The sequence below is a fragment of the Rhincodon typus genome, chromosome 32, assembly GCF_021869965.1.
Source record: "Rhincodon typus isolate 14 chromosome 32, sRhiTyp1.1, whole genome shotgun sequence".
Taxonomy (NCBI): Eukaryota; Metazoa; Chordata; class Chondrichthyes; order Orectolobiformes; family Rhincodontidae; genus Rhincodon; species Rhincodon typus.
Window position 1 is genome coordinate 14,916,849 of NC_063363.1, and position 16,735 is coordinate 14,933,583.

The 16,735-nt window shown below is 40.1% G+C and overlaps 1 long non-coding RNA gene across 1 annotated transcript; it reads left to right on the top strand.

Moving 5' to 3' along the window:
• Positions 1–222: 222 nt before the first annotated feature.
• On the top strand, positions 223–13,259 carry LOC125486733. Its single transcript, XR_007265366.1, has 3 exons — positions 223–370; positions 1,019–1,182; positions 12,611–13,259. It is a non-coding gene; the product is annotated as an uncharacterized LOC125486733 (long non-coding RNA).
• Positions 13,260–16,735: the final 3,476 nt, after the last annotated feature.

Consider the following 16,735-nt stretch of genomic DNA (forward strand, 5'->3'; position numbering starts at 1 on the left):
AATACATATGTAACATATTACAGCAAGCTGAGGCCAAACATGTGAGCAGTCATACTGGCATAAAGAACTCAATACTCGTATTCCTGATAAAGGAAACAAGATGCTCTCATTATACCTTCTGATTTTTCAAAACAAGTACATCTTTAGCCAATTCTTTATCTAATGTCCCATCAAGAATGCAGAATATCAGCATGCTTCTAACCAGCAAAACATTATGCTGAATATAATGAAAGATTTCTGACCGTACAGGTATATTCCTTAAGCTTGGGGGATAAAACCTGAAGCATCCCAGATGTGGGGACTTTGTTCTGTTAATAATTGGAGCTGGCATAGCCTCAAAGCCCATGGGCTGAAGGTTACTATATGTGAGGTAAGTGAATCAGAGGGGACAGAGGAGCAGGCTAGGGGGAGGTGGATGATGGGTAGCTAGTGATTATGGAGTGAAGTATTATGGGATAGTTGATTGATAGAAGCAAAGTAAGTATATTGGGGTGGGGTTGTTCGGCTCTGGGTTGTGGTGGTACCAAAAAACAGCCAGGAGTGGGTGCTGCTTTATTTTCCTTATATAATGTATCAGGTGGGGGAAATGGAACCAGATATGCTTATTGCTGTCATGGTGGGTCTTTAGTAGTTCCAGTAAAGTTCAAAAAAGATATTTTAGGCTGCATTGCCTCATTTCATTTAGTATGAGAAAAAAATTCTCTTTTTTATAAAAGAAAAGAAATGCAGTTTTAAATGATCCGTCTATCTAACATATATTAAAATATATTGTGCATTTCTGAAATTATGTAATAATTCTATTGATGGGCTCAAAAGGATGGTCTCAAGTAAACCTCATTGCACTCTATGCATAGTACTTTTGCATGATTGGGATTGCCTATAATGGGATATCTAGTTTGGTTATCCAGTTGATGACCTCCTCCAGTGCCAAGTGGAGAAAAAGAGAGGCTGCTGCTTCCTACTGGCAGGTTGATGTGATGTGATGCATTCAATAATATGATATTGTTCTGCATTTCAGGTTGACCCTTATCTCTCACTTGTGGAGCAGGTACCCTATGTGAGGGAGATTGGAGGCAGGGGCCTCTGTGGTTGATTCAGCGACAAACTGTTGGATTGCTTTGTTGCTTGTGTTCCACAAGTCCACTAATCTGAAGAACACTGGCTGCAAGTGGCCGAGCAAGTGTAAGTTGTAGAAAGGGGAAGTTCAGCATTGTTCATGACGATTTCCATCTTATGGAGTAAGGTGATGCGGCATTGAAATTGGGGTCACCAGAGAAAGACACTCAGTTGGAGTGAACTTGTCTCTGACACTGTCCTCATGTTGTCATTTAGTTGCATACCTATGATCTTTGTGCAGGGCCATGTGCACTAATGCTCTTTCCTATGTAAAACAATGCACCTTTGAGCTGGCCTAAACCGCATTCCTAGAGCTCGTTAGTGTTCACAAGTCCAGAAAGCACAAATGATGTTTTTCTCCTTGGCAGCTCTTTCTCACAGGCTCTCCTGAGAGCACTGATTGCTGGCCATAACACAGTTCCATGAGATCACTCCAATCCCACCCAAGAAGCCATTGTTAAAGTTTGAACCTCGCTGATGCTCTTTAACAAGGTTAGTCCTGCTCTTAATGTTTGCTTCAAGAGATCACCGGAATAATCTGGAACTGGAACCATAGCTCATTTCTTGGCCATTGGCCCTTCAGTCTAGGATGACTAAAAGTAGTAGGAAATCCCTACCAACAAGCCCTGTATAAGTTAACTACCCACTAACTAGACATGCTGAGGAAGGCAAATCTAAATAATAAAGTAACTAAAGACAAAGTACAAAACATCTGCCTGCATGCATAATCTATCATATTTGTCATAAACTGTCCTGAATCGAGGTGTAGTTGATCACTAAGGTTTTAGTTTATTAATTGGAGATGCACATTATCCGAATCAAGAAAATATTAGGAGCTGTGGAAAGTAGATAGCGTATTTTCTGAAGGCTAAATTGGTACTTCCTTGAATGCTGACCCAGTCTTTATGTGGTTCATTTTATCAACAATTAAAAGCCCTAGAACTTCAAGGCTAAGGCTTGGATTATGGCTCTACGTGCCAGCCTCTAATTTTCTAAATCTCACCAAGCAGGAACTCAAAACTGATCAAATTCATGAGCCGCAAATGGAAAACAGTCGGGAAAAGAGTCTTTTAAGGATTAGTGCACTCAGTCAAGAAGTGAAAAATGAACAGGAATTGTTATTTGACTCTTATGCCAAAGTGATTATTCTGAGTGACAAGGCCTAATACTTCTCAGAACAAAATTATTTCCTGATGTGAAGTGATGTAGATGGTTTTAAAGTGATTAATATTCAGTGCAACTTAATGCTTATTACTTTTTATTTTCAACTTGTTACATTTTACCACAGCCAGCTTGTTTGTTTAACTTGTGCAATGGTGCAGTTCACTCCATAGGGTTTTAAAAATTCCTCGAGTCTAAAAAGCATTGAATTCTAATGGATTTCAATTGGATGCAGTGTCTCTCAGTGAAGAGTAAATTTTATGATCTTATGTCTCTTGAATTTTCCAGACCAAAATTCATTTGAAAAATGAATGTTGAAGGAATAGAATGATAATTGATCTCTTCCCAGCAACATAGACTAATGCTACGAGACAGGTATTTAGTTAGGAATGGCTTCCCTTTTTAACTCTTTACCATTCGGAGGCGTTATTTCTGATCAAAAGGAAATAATAAAACCCTGAGCATCTCATTTTCTTTCTGACCAGCTAATTTAAATCAGACCTCCTGAAGTACAACTTAACTTGGGGTCTGCCAACCGACAAATTTATGGAAAGTTACTTGATTAGTTAATAGTTTGGAATAAGGGCTGGTAGCAAAGAGTACGTTGGAGCACATTGTTCTTCTTCTGAGATTTACTGACAGTTCTATAACCCCCAGCATGTGCACTACATTCTTATATTGGATTCCATTTAATTTATTTTCCAGATGATGCTTACTGGTGCAATTTAATTAAAAGGCCCACAAGTCATTTCGTCTGTGACAGAATGTAACAGTACAAGGAACACTTAGTTTTCCAAATGAAGCAATGCCAATATAATGTGAATCTATGAGAGATAAGAATGTAAGAAATTTATTTCACACTTTTCATGACGACTGGATGTCTCGAGCCTCTTTACAATTACTTAAATACTTTTGAAATGTAGGAATAGGGGTAGCCCAATCATGCACAAAAAACAGCAGTGATAACAAACAAGTCATCTGCTTTTTATGATATTGAGAGGTAAGTAGTGGTTAGGACATGAGGGATAACTCAGCTGCTGTCCTTTGATTTAGTGTCATGCAAGCTGACAGGATCTCAATTTAAGTCTCATTTAAATGACAGCACTTTCAACAGTGGCAGTCTGTTAGTACCGTATTGGAGTTTTAAACTTCATTTTGTCCTGAACAGGTGGGATTCAGCTTTTTCACTGCTCTCTTCTGTTCCCATTCATTTCAAATTCATGGTAGAATGTGTTGGAAAGGAGCAAATTGGATAAAGTTTATTAGGTTGTCGTGAAGCAACTTTAAAACAATTTTCTAGCAAATGGCACAGACTCACTGTTGTACAAAGAACACTGCAAACTTTTATTTTGGCCCTGACCTTGCGATTGTTAGCTGCATTTGAATTTCCTTTTAAGGCCAAGGCACTTTAAAAGTCATGCCTTGGAAATGAAAAATGTTACATTTTCATTTGTGTTGTACTGATTGGATCCAGAAGTCTTCTTAAAAACAAACAAAACAAAAATGCCACATCCACAAATTTGCTACAGACAGTAAGAGATCTTTCTACTGTTCATGTTGTATAAGGAGACAAACTAGGCATTTAGTTCAATGCATAAATCATGGTTAAAACACTCTTGCTAATTTTAAGTGCATTCATGTGTGTATATACATACATATACAGCTCTCTGAAGGTTTTATCTATTCTTTGGTCTATTATTAAGTGTTGGAGTTAGATTAGAAGCCAGGAACCAAGGAGAAGATGGACAGAAATGAATCGATATAGTAAACAGTTCCCTTTTCCTTTCTTGAGTTTTGTGAACTTTGAATTCAGCCATTTCAGTCTCCGTAGATTTGAACTTGTCTTTAAATTAAACTCCTAAAAGCATATCCCAGAAAAGAATCCCCCTCGTCCTCACATACCACCCCACCAACCTCTGGATCCAACGCATCATCCTCCGACACTTCCGCCATCTGCAATCCGACCCCACCACCAAAGATATCTTTCCCTCCCCACCTTTATCTGCTTTCCGGAGGGACCACTCTCTCCGTGACTCCCTTATCCGCTCCAAACTCCCCTCCAGCCCCACCACACCCGGCACTTTACCCTGCTACCGCAGGAAGTGCTACACCTAACCCCATACCTCCTCCCTCACCCCCATCCCAGGCCCCAAGAAGACTTTCCACATCAAGCAGATGTTCACCTGCACATCTGCCAATGTGGTATACTGCATCCGCTGTACCCGTTGTGGCCTCCTCTACATCGGGGAAACCAAGCGGAGGCTCGGGGACCGCTTTGCAGAACACCTTCGCTCGGTTCGCAATAAACAACTGCACCTCCCAGTCGCGAACCATTTCAACTCCTCCTCCCATTCCTCAGACGACATGTCCATCCTGGGCCTTCTGCAGTGCCACAACGATGCCACCCGAAGGTTGCAGGAACAGCAACTCATATTCCGCTTGGGAACCCTGCAGCCCAATGGTATCAATGTGGATTTCACCAGCTTCAAAATCTCCCCTCCCCCTACCGCATCCCAAAACCAGTCCAGCTCGTCCCCACCTCCCTAACCTGTTCTTCCTCCCACCTATCCCCTCCTCCCACCTCAAGCCGCACCCCCATCTCCTACCTACTAACCTCATCCCGCCCCCTTGACCTGTCCGTCCTCCCTGGACTGACCTATCCCCTCCCTAACTCCACACCTACACTCACCTTTACTGGCTCCATCCCCGCCTCTTCAACCTGTTTGTTTCCTCTCCACGTGTCCTCTCCTCTATCCATCTTCTATCCGCCTCCCACTCTCTCCCTATTTATTTCAGAACCCCCTTCCCCTCCCCCATTTCTGATGAAGGGTCTAGGCCCGAAATGTCAGCCTTTCTGCTCCTATGATGCTGCTTGGCCTGCTGTGTTCATCCAGCTCTGCACCTTGTTGTCTCAGATTCTCCAGCATCTGCAGTTCCTACTATCCCAGAAACATTCCACTTGTTGATGAATTTCGGAGAAATTAAATGGGGATTAGATTACCTGTTGATGCAGCCAAAAAAGGGTCTGGTACTTGCCTAAAAATTGGCTAAAGGTTTTGAACTGTGATAAAACCTTTTAAATTCATAGAATTTTTGCAGTGTGGAAGCAGCTCTTTGAGCCCATTGGGTCCACACCGAGTCTCTGAAGAGCATCCTACCCAGGCCCACCTTCCTAGCTTATCCATGTAACCCTGTATCTCCGTGGCTAACCCACCTGGCCTGCACATCCCGGACACTATGGGCAATTTAGCATGGCCAATTTGATTAATATGCACATCTTTGGACTGTGGGAGGAAACCGGAGCACCCGAAGGAAACCCATGCAGACACGGGGAGAATGTGCAAACTCCACACAGGCAGTCACTTGAGGGTGGAATCGAACTGGGGTCCCTGGCGCTGTGAGGCAGTAGTGCTAACCACTGAGCCACCATGCTGCCCCATGGTAGTTCTGAAGGGTAACTAGTCTTGAAATATTAACTGTGCTTTCTTTCCACAGATGCTGCCAGACCTATTGAGTTTCACCAGCAATTTCTCTCTTTGCTTTTATTCCTCCAGGAGAATCTGTTGTGCTGCGGGCGTAACCTTTCTGAATTGGAGTAGCACCTACTTTGGTGCATGAAACTTCCAGTTGAGAAGGACCTCCTGATTTGCTATAAATAGGCTACAGCCATTGAGCTGGCAGTCTCTACACAAGGTGCATGCCGCACCACCAACTGGAGAGCTGGCAAAATCAATCTTAATTTGGTCTTTAAACTTCATAAATGCCCGCCTCCGAGGGGTAGGTAGCCAATCCTGAAAGAGTTGCCCGTCAATTGGAATGCATGGTCAAGCCATCCTACTGCAGCGCTTATTTTCGAAGATCTGGCCTCCCAGGTCACCAACAAGGGACCAAGAAAGTTCATCAATAGAATCACAGAAGTGTTATTTTTAATAATTTATCAATGGGGTTTGGATGTTAGGTGAGCATTTATTGCCCCAATGTTGCCCCAGAGAAAGTGGTAGTCAGCTGTCTTCTTGAACAACTGCTGTCTTTGAGGTGTACAGTAATGACCAAGATGACTAGAACAAAGCAATTTGACATGTACAGCTCTTTCACCTTGCAGAATATCCATCCTATTGCTCATAAGGAAGCTCTTAGACTTAGGCTGTCAGCCACAGAAGAGCTGTGATAATGTGTGCTCATGTGATCAGGATCTCATTTTGAAAACACATAGCAAAGCAAGCCATTGTTCCTGGAACTCTTCACCAACAATAAAGCTCCTATCCCATAAGATGTGTGACGCATCCAATCTGTGGTGGTAATGTGGCAGAAGTTCACTGTCAGTGTTAAAAGTGAATTGAGTTCTTCATCTCTGAGAAGCGTTTGGCACCTGGAGTTCATGAAGTGAATGTTCAAAAGCCTGTTTCTGAGCTGGAGCCTTTGACTCTTTAGACTGACTTAAAGACCTCGTTCCTTTCTTCAGAACCAAGGGAATTCTTTGCAGTACATCATGCTGCAAGGGGGAGGCAATGGCCTAGTGGTATTATCACTGGACTGTTAATGTAATGTTCTGGGGACCTGGGGTTTGAATTCCACCATGGCAGATGATGGAATTTGAATTCAATTAAAATAAAAGAATCTGGAATTAAGAGTCTGATGATGACCATGAATCTGTTGCTGATTGTTGTAAAAGCCCATCTGGTTCACTAATTTCCTTTAGGGTAGGAAACTGCCATCCTTATCTAGTCTGGCCTATATATGACTCTAGACCCACTGCAATGTGGTTGACTCTCAACTGCCCTCTGGGCAATTAGGGCAATGCCCATTTATTGAATGAATAAAAAAAAAACTCCCCATAGGCATTATTCTTAAGTGATCAGTGTTACTCACAACTGAAATCTGAGGTAGAGAAGCCTGAGAAATTAGGAATCCTGTGACTTGGTTAAAATATTTCTGCAAGCCAATGTCCTAAGGATGCATGTTATTGTTAGCTGGATAAGCAATGGGGGTTTATCAACATTAAACTTAGGAGCAGGAATAGGCCATTCTGCCCTTCTAGCCTAATAAAATCGCGATTGATCTGATTGTTGCCTCAACTTCAAATTCCTCCCTACCCTGATAACCATTGAATCCATTATTGGCCAAGAATTAATGAGTAATTGCCTTAAAAATATTTAATGACCCGGGTTGCTCTCCAGGGAAAAGACTTAGCCCTCTTTTAAAAATAATTCTCGATTTGAAATGTAAACATTTTACTTTGGTTAGCTAATGCTTTTACCTGGTTAAGCTCCAATATTTCCACTTCTTTAGTTGGGGTTCCTTAAGCCTCTTTTTTGCCTACATAGAACTAAACTATTTTAGTTGAATAAGTGGAGTTAGATGGTCTGCAAGTAGAGCATTTTTAGTAGTTTGGATCAGGTGTCCTTCAGCACAGTAACTGGTTTCAGCTTGATGAGTCCTGGTACATTCAGGTATTCATGACTTGGATGTGTGGAGAGAGGAGAAATGAAGAGGTAGTGTAACCAGTAACACAATTATGAATGATCAAACTGCCCAAATGTAAATCAAAGAAATATTATATGAGATATGTTAGAAATTAGCCCAGTCCCTGGTTGCCAGTAATATACACACCTGGGGACAAGCCTTGCACTTGTTACAAGAAGATATTGTAGATAAAATACGAAAACTTAACTGTCCAGAGCAGCTTCAAGGTTTAAGTAAATTGAATATTTTTAAAAAATCAGGAGACCCACTGTGATTTACGTCAACAGAGGAGCAGGTAGATTTGAAAGTCCTGTGTGACGATTGGATTGAAATTTTATGGTTCCCTTGGAAAAGGGCCTGTGAGCAGTTTTTCTGAAGATGAGATTGTTGACACTTGCCCTTCCTATGCTTTTGAAAAATAGACAAACAAAATTACAAAACACAGGATTGCTTTTCGAAAAAAAAATTGAAATGTGCTAGCCAGCGACACCCACATCATGTGAATGAATAAAAATAAAGTTCTTCAGAAACATAATTCATATTTATTCGTGAACGACGTCTTATTAGAACTTGACTTCTTTGCTTTGGAATGTATTGTTCATATTTGGACAAGCAGTTCCTATCTGAGTGCAGAGTTTTTTTTTCCATGGAGTAGATTATGGAATTGTTGACAGTAGTAAATGAAATTTGGGATAATGGATTTGCTGAAGTTTATGGAGCATTACGCAGTGGATTTGTAGAAGAAAATTGCTCTGCTTATCTTATCATCTGGCAAGGAATTGGGCTGCTGTTGCCTGGTGCTTTGTGGATTTCATGCTGCATCTGACCAACTAAAACCAAATTTAGATTTGCTTTTACTTTAACATAAATTTAGTTTTGACTCTATTTTGCAAATATTATCCTCTCATCTTACTTAGTTGTAGTTGATTCTCACCGACAGCTGGTTCATTTTGTTGTCATTAAGTGGGTTAGATAAACCCAAATTTCAATAAAGTTCCATACTGAAGGTAACATAAACGATGCACCATGGTCTTTCTAAAGTGAGGAGTATGCCTCTGCAGTTAGTTTATATTTATTGGACAGGCATGTTACAGCTATTCCCTTTTGCATTGCCAGCCCACAGATTTCCCTCTTTCACTTTTCAGGGTGGAGAACTGCATCCTGGTGTATACAGAACATTGAAATCTCACTCTCAATGATCAGAAGTTATTCAACCATTGCAGGCCTCAGACCTGAGTTCAATTTTCACTAAATATATTCCTTCTTTTATTCATGGGATGCAGGTAAGGCTTGCATTCATTGTCTATCACTAATTGAACTTGTGAAGATGGTGATGCGTGGCATGGTGGCTCAGTGGTGAACACTGCTGCCTCCCAGTGCCAGGGACCCAAGTTCGATTCCAGCTTTAGGTGGCTGCCTAAGAGGAGTTTGCATATTCTTCCTTTGTCTGCATAGGTTCCTTCCCACAGTCCAAATGTATGCAGGTTATGTGGATTGGCCATGCTAAAATTGCCCATAGTGTAGATAAGGTGGATTAGCCATGGGAAATGCAGAGCTAGAGGGATAGGGTGGGGCTTGGTGGAATGCTCTTCAGAGAGGTGGCGTAGACTAGATGGGCTGAATGGCTTTCTTCCACACTGTAGGGATTCGATGATTCACCACAGCCCACATTATTACTCACTGATGTTAGGGAGACACTTTGAGCCAAAGTTAGCAGAGGAATGGCCAAAAATTCTATTTGAGGACCTTATCACTTTGTGTGAGCCCATTGTAAAGTCCTGTGAGAGGAATGGCCCAATCTGTAAGGATGATACAAGATGTGGAGGGGAACTTGCAAATGATGGTGCTCCCTTGCCTCTGTCACTCATGTCCATCAAGATTGCAGAGATCACAGGTTTGGGAGATGAGGTTGAAGCAGCTCACTAACTGGAAGACGTTGCTACATCCTGAGTAGGAACATGAACTCCAAATTTCCTCTATCTTGAGTATCATTTTCCAATAGTAGTGCCTGTGCCTGAGCCTTGGCTATCTCAACATATATCAGGGATTAGAAGCTGTTCTTGTTTCTTGCATTTCAAGGAGGGTGAAATGATTTTCTTGTCAAGAACTTCTCCCAGAAGCTTAAGCAGGATAGAAGTTTGAAAGAATGGATTGTAGATAAAAGCCTAACTAGGGGACTGGAGACTTGACCTGGTTCTGCAAATGTTGAGAACGTTGGTACAGATGGAAGCAATCTACTTGACATGGACCTTAAGCCTAAGACTAGAGGAGATGGATATGATGTTAATAAGTTGGAGATGGACAAGAAATGGAAAATGTCTCCCTTTCTCCCTCTCAATTGCTGATTATCTGCCAATGTTATAACAGTCAATCAGGATGTATAGATCAATCTATGAATGTTTTCTTGTCATTTGATTCTGTTATATCCTTAAACAACTCCAAAAGGCTTGCCAAGATATTTTTGCCAGTAAAATACCCATATTAGCCACTTTACAGGGGCAGTGATAGTCGGGGGTCTGAAAACGTACAATAAATTTAAAAGCTAACTGAAATTTCTGACACATACTTGAAAATACTTTGCAATTAATATCACACACTGAGTGCCACAGAAATAAGAGGATAAATATTCGGGTCACTCAGTATCTGGACTGCTCAATGATCCATGATTATAGTAAATCTTACTATTTAAAAAAAACTTGTTAAGCATTTCCTTATGTGTTCTTTGCTTAAGTAGCAATTGTTGTGCCAAACTGTAATTTAATTCATTCTTCTCAATCAGTAAACGTTCTACTTTAACACACTTAGTTGCTGATGGTTTGATATTTTATGAAATGTAGGAATCCTGAACTTTGTCTCCAAGTAAACATTTCATACACTTTTTCCGGAGACAAAATGAATAATAATTTTGCAAGTTTCCATGAGCAAATGTGTGAAATGCATGGATTCCGAAAAATAGTAGAGGTTGGACCAATGTGTTCAACCTAAAACGTGGCAGGAAAGAGATACTCTGCAAAAGATTTCTTTCTTGCGTAACTTCACTGATCCCATTACTCACACACATATAAATCAATGGTGTTAGTTCCAGTGATCGGTTGATTCTTATCACTTGGTAAACTTACCGTGATTGCATCACAGATGTTAATCCTGTGTAGCAAATAGTGAAGCAATGTAATGGAAAGTCATAACTGGAAACTGATGACATACTACAAGCTGAAAATGCGGCCACAAAAAGTCCAAAAAATGAAGTAAAACTGTTTTAGGAAATGCTGCAGTTTATTTGGGAAATCTGAACAATCTCATTCCAGAATGCAGATGGATGCGAACTATCCAAGATTTTGTCTAATGACTTCCAATCACCTCTGAATCCTGAGATGAATTTACTAATTTATAATCGCTCCCAGTTTGTTTATCTATCTGTAGCATATTTTAAAATGGCAAACTCAAAACTCTTGTCAACTGAAATCTGAATATTAAGGAAGTTATAGGAACCAAATTGCCAGATTTCAAGTAAGCAACATTACAAGGAAAGTCTACCAGTCAGCCTCAATGACAAGTCAAGTTGTTTGTTCTCATTTCTAATGTTTATTGTCCAGGATATTGTGTGAGAAAAAGGAGACGAGCTTCAGTACGTGCTGAGGATTGTAAGAGTTAACACTTATAGAGATTCAATGACAGTACATTTCCATCCTCTGTAGTCAACAAATGATTACTGGAAGTGGCAGGGAGGTATGATGTCTCTATGTGAAATTTGCACATATAGGCCCAAGGGAAAACAGTGAACCTAACATTTTGGAAGTATGGTCAATAATTACCGTAAATACCTAAACTCAGAGTAAAGACATGGAATGTTATACAGTAATATAGAACATTCAGCCATTTGTGTCTAAGCCACCTGTTTAAAAACTCTCCATTTAGTCCATTCCGTTTTTTTTCCCCATAGGTCTAAAATTGTATCATTTTCAAGTAGAAATCCCTTTTGAGAGTTACTATTGAACCTGGTTTTACTGCTCTTTCAGGCAGCGCATTCCAGATCATAATAATTTGTTGCGTAACAATTTCCCCCCTCATGTTGTCTCTCGTTCTCCAGCCAATTATCTTAACTCTGTCTTTGTCAGCTTATTAATCCTTCTTTCACTGGAAACAGTTTCTCCAGATTTTCTTTTATCAAGTTCCTTCTGTTAAATCTTGCCATAAATTAAATCTCTGCACTAGAAAAAAAGCAGGACCAGTTTCTCTAGTATTTTCCACATTACTGAAAACTTTAGCCTTGGCACCATTCTAATAAATCTCCCCTCTACCTGCTGTTGGTCACAATGACATTACTGAAGTGTGGTACCAAGATGCTCCATCTAAGGCCAAATCAAAGATTTAGAAAGTTTCAGCATCTTTTTCTTGTTTTTCTAATCAAAACCAGAATTTGCAAAGACAAGATCCCATATGCCTTCTGAAATTCTTTCAAAGACTTATGCACATACTACCAGATCTCTTTATTCCTGAGCCCCCATTAAAATTGTTTCATCATTCCAATATTCAAAAAGTCTGTTCATTACCTTGGAGTCACATTGGATCTAAAGCCAAGCTTCAGACATCATATTCACATGATCACTAAAACCACCTTTCATCACCTCTATTACATTGTTCAACTTCACATTACCTCAGCTCATCTGTTGCTGAAACCATCATTAATGCCCTTATTTGTTTTTGACATGATTATTCAATTGGATTCCTGGATGGTTTCCCACACACTGTCCTATGTAAACTATTAACATGACATGAACCACTTTGGAATGTTTGTCTGTGTTAAAAGTACTTTATGAATTTAACGCAATTTTCATTCATCCTGTTCCTTGTCTGTTTCCCTTTCTTCCAGGTCTAAGAAAATCCTGGTCCCATTATGGAGAAGTCAAATATCACTCTTTCAATTTCCTTAGCTCGACTTAGGGATGGTGACAATGTTGTGCATTCTCTGTGCACTGACTTCCGCATCTCTCCTCACAGATATCAAGGGAAACTGTGGGAGATATTTGCTCTAAGACACTTTCAAATCCTGAAGCTCAACTCCACATGGACGTATGGTCAACCAAAACTATTCACAAGGTTGAAGAATGAAATGGATGTGGATTGGAGATTTATGTAAGCTGTGTGTGAAAGAGGAAAGAATTTTCATGACAGAACAAACAGTGGAGAGCCAAACAGGGGTTGGAATATCTTTTACAAAAAGCTCAGAATTGGCACGGAGTGGGAAATAAATATTTGTTTGTTTAAAGAAAGTAATTAAAACTTAATTCTATGTTAGTTTGTATATTGGTATATTCAGTCCTTTAAGCGGCTGGAATTGTTGTTGTAAGTCAGTAAAAGGAGCCACAATTAGAACGTAGGGTTTTTTTCACTGTCTCGCTGATCTTTCCTGTGTAACTTTTCATGCAGAAGTAGTGGCTTGGTTGTGATCCGCAACAGCAAATGCTCTGTTTAAATTCTGCTCACACAACTGACTTTGAACAACACATTTTGGAACTTAACTGGTGTCCAGTCAATGAATGGAATGTATGTAATAAAAGTCAGAAGGATAACAATTTTTTGTGAAAGGAACAAAATAAAACACTTTCTTAGTCAGACCATATGATTAAAACTTGGAAGTTGTGAATTGTATGTATATAACTATAGCCTCTGTTTACTTTGAAGTCTTGAAAAGTGTCCTGGTGTTTGAATCCACAAAGAGCAGTATGATACACCAACTTAAATCACACACAGCAAGCCATGAGCTGCTAAGTATACAGGGTAGCAAGGGATGCTGTCTGTATTGTTTAGTTTAATTCTAGAAATGTCAGGGGGAGATAGAAAAATAATACATTTTCCCATTTTCAAATGGACTTGTCCAAAATGTTTTACTTGGTGAGTCAAAACAGATGGAAAATTTAATACTGAAATGGAAAGAGGACTGTTTTAAAACTAAGGACTGTGGAAGGTATTGCCTCAGTTTTAAAAAGCAAGTTATGGAAACTCATTGTAATTTGTGCTTACACTGCTGCTTTGTTCAAGCAGTGGGGGAAGCTGTAGATATCAGGAGGTGAGATTTGGCAAGCAACACGTTGCTGATTGTTTTGTGGAATTTAATCAGATGTGGGTGCTAAAGGCCAACACCCTGACAACAATTATCTGAATGGCTCCTCGGTAGCTGAACAGCTTATGGGTGTGCACAATACTTTGGACTGCTGAAAGATGATACATCTTCCTTTCCAGTAAAATACCTTGAGCCTGAAGAAAGCCAGTTTACTTTCTCCCACAATTTATTGCTTTTAAGCATTGAGTGAGAGCCTTTAAAATATGTCAACCCATTGCTCTGTGCTCCCTATGAAGAAACAGAAGAATCTGAAGAAAAAGATTAAGGAAACAAACATAAAGACTGGTGCTATTGAACTGTTTCTGCAGTGTTTCTTTTCTCTCCACACATAACATCATTTTTTTTTGTCTGTCTGTGTCACAAAATACATTCAAGGTAATTCATCCTCAGTAATTGCTTTTGGGGTCTGTTAGCACAGTTGGCTGGATGGCTGGTGTACAAATGCAAAATGATACCAACGACATGGGTTCAATTCCTGCATTGGCTGAGGTTACCATGTACGATCCTCTTTCCCAACCTCTTCCCTCACCTGAGGTTTAGTGATACTCAGGTTAAAGCACCATCAGTTGTCTCTCCCTGATGGAAGAGCAGCCCTATTGTCTGGTAGGACTATGGTAACTTTACCTTTAAATGGGTCAGGTGGAGAGTATATCTCACTTCCATTGTGCAAAGTCCAATTAGAGTGTGGCTGATTGGCTCAACTAGCAGCAGTCAGGGAATTAAGAAATTACCCTTGAATGGGTATATAGGGATTGTAAATATACAGGGATTGATGGGACATGATGACCTAGTGGTATTATTGCTGGACTGTTAATCCAGAGACCCAGATAATGTTCTGGGGACCCGTGTTTGAATCCCGCCATGGCAGATGGTGGAATTTGAATTCAATATATATCTGGAATTAAGAATCTAATGATGACTGTGAATCGATTGTTCGAAAAAACCCATCTGGTTCACTAATGTAATTTAGGGAAGGAAATCACCATTCTGACCTGGTCTGACCTACATGTGACCTTTAGGGAAGGAAACTGCCATCCTTACCTGGTCTGGCCTACATGTGACTCCAGATCCACAGCTATGTGGTTGACGCTTACCTGTTCTCTGGGCAATTAGGGATGGGCAATAAATGCTGCCCAGCCAGCTACACCCTCATCCTGTGAATGAATAGAGGAAAAATAAAATCATCCTGTTGCTGTTTCTTTATTTTCCCTTGAATGAAATGTTAAACTCTATGTGTCCCCTCCGTTGGATCTATTGCTATATTTTGAAGAAATGCAAGAGAATTCTCCTAAGTATCCTGGCCCAGCAGATTACCTCGTTATCATTATATTACTATTTGTGAGATGTGGATGTGTTCAAATTGGCTGCCATGTTTCCTACATTACAGTAATTACTACATTTCAAAGAAAAGGTTCTTTGTTGGCTGCAAAGCACATTGGTATATCCTACCGTCAAGAAAATTGTTGTATAAATGCAAGTTACTTCTTTTCTTTTACAAGAACTAAGAGGTATTGGGTCAAAAAAATCCCACAGGAGTTACTCCAGAATTAAAACATCTTTGTTCCTGGAAGCAAATGGAGGGTTTGAGTTGTAAGGACAGGCTGGATGGGCTGGGATTTTTTTTGACTGAAGCATAGGAGGTTGAGAGGTGAATTTATAGAGGTTTATAAAATCATGAGGGGTATAGATAAGGTGAATGGTAGGTTTCTTTTCCCTAGGGTGGGAGATTTCAAGCACAGGGTGAGAGGTGAGAGGAGAAAGATTTAAAAAAGACATGAGGGGCAATTTTTTTACACAGACTGTGGTTCATGTATGGAATGAACTTCCAGGGGAAGTGGTGGATGCTGGTACAGTTACAACATTTAAAAGACTTTTGCATAAGTAAATGAATAAGAAAAGTTTGGAGGGAAACGGGACAAGTGCAGGCAGGTGGGACTAGTTTAGTCTGGGACTACGGTTGGCGCAGACTGGTTGGACCGAAGGGTCTGTTTCTGTGCTGTTTGACTCTATGATTGATTTGTGGATTAGAGCTTTGTGATGTATGGAGGGGAAGAGGGGGAGTATTGGACCTAAGGAGCTTTCAACATTTGCAGGAAACCTGGGGATTGCAAGAATCAAAATTACACGTGAACAGTTGGACTTTGCATTGTTACTAGTAAGAAAGCAAGCCAATTTTTGTTACCTATAATTTCCATAACTTGAAGTTTGGATTTTTCTTTTACAATTCACATATTCCTTAGAAAGTACACACCTTAGCCAATAACTGAAATTAATTCCAGAGTCCTTTATTGCGACCTGTATGAAGATTTTAAAACAAGAAATCAGGTTCTAGTCGTAGGAAGAATATAGTTGATGTGTTGGCATCTCCCAGAAGCAAGAATTAACTGCTTGAGGATGGTCGGTGTTTGATGTTAGTGAGCAATATAAGTTGATGATTTGATGCGTCCATTTAATGCGAAGAATGAAATGTTGAAAATAAAAGTGGGTGGGCACAACGGAAAGATAAAAGAAGGAAAAACAAACTCGGGAACAAAAGAAAATATTATATTGAGAAAACATCAAGCACAATTTACTGTAATGGATTAATCTGTGTTGGTTGGCTGCAAACCAGCGGTAGTGTGAAAAGCTTGTACAAACCAGTTGGGCAGAAGTGATTGTGAATTTGGCAAAAGGAAGAAAGCGTGCAACCTATGATTTGGAACAAATCTTTGGTAAAGCAAAGGAAGATTGTGAGAACGTCACCGGCTGATAAAGTCTGTTTGATCTTTGCCACAGCTGGTGTCCTGGGGGGAGATTACAGCCAGGTGGCTGGGGTTAAGCCAAGTTTCAGACCATAATGTGCTGATTGTGAAGAACTGAAGTTGGCTTATGAAG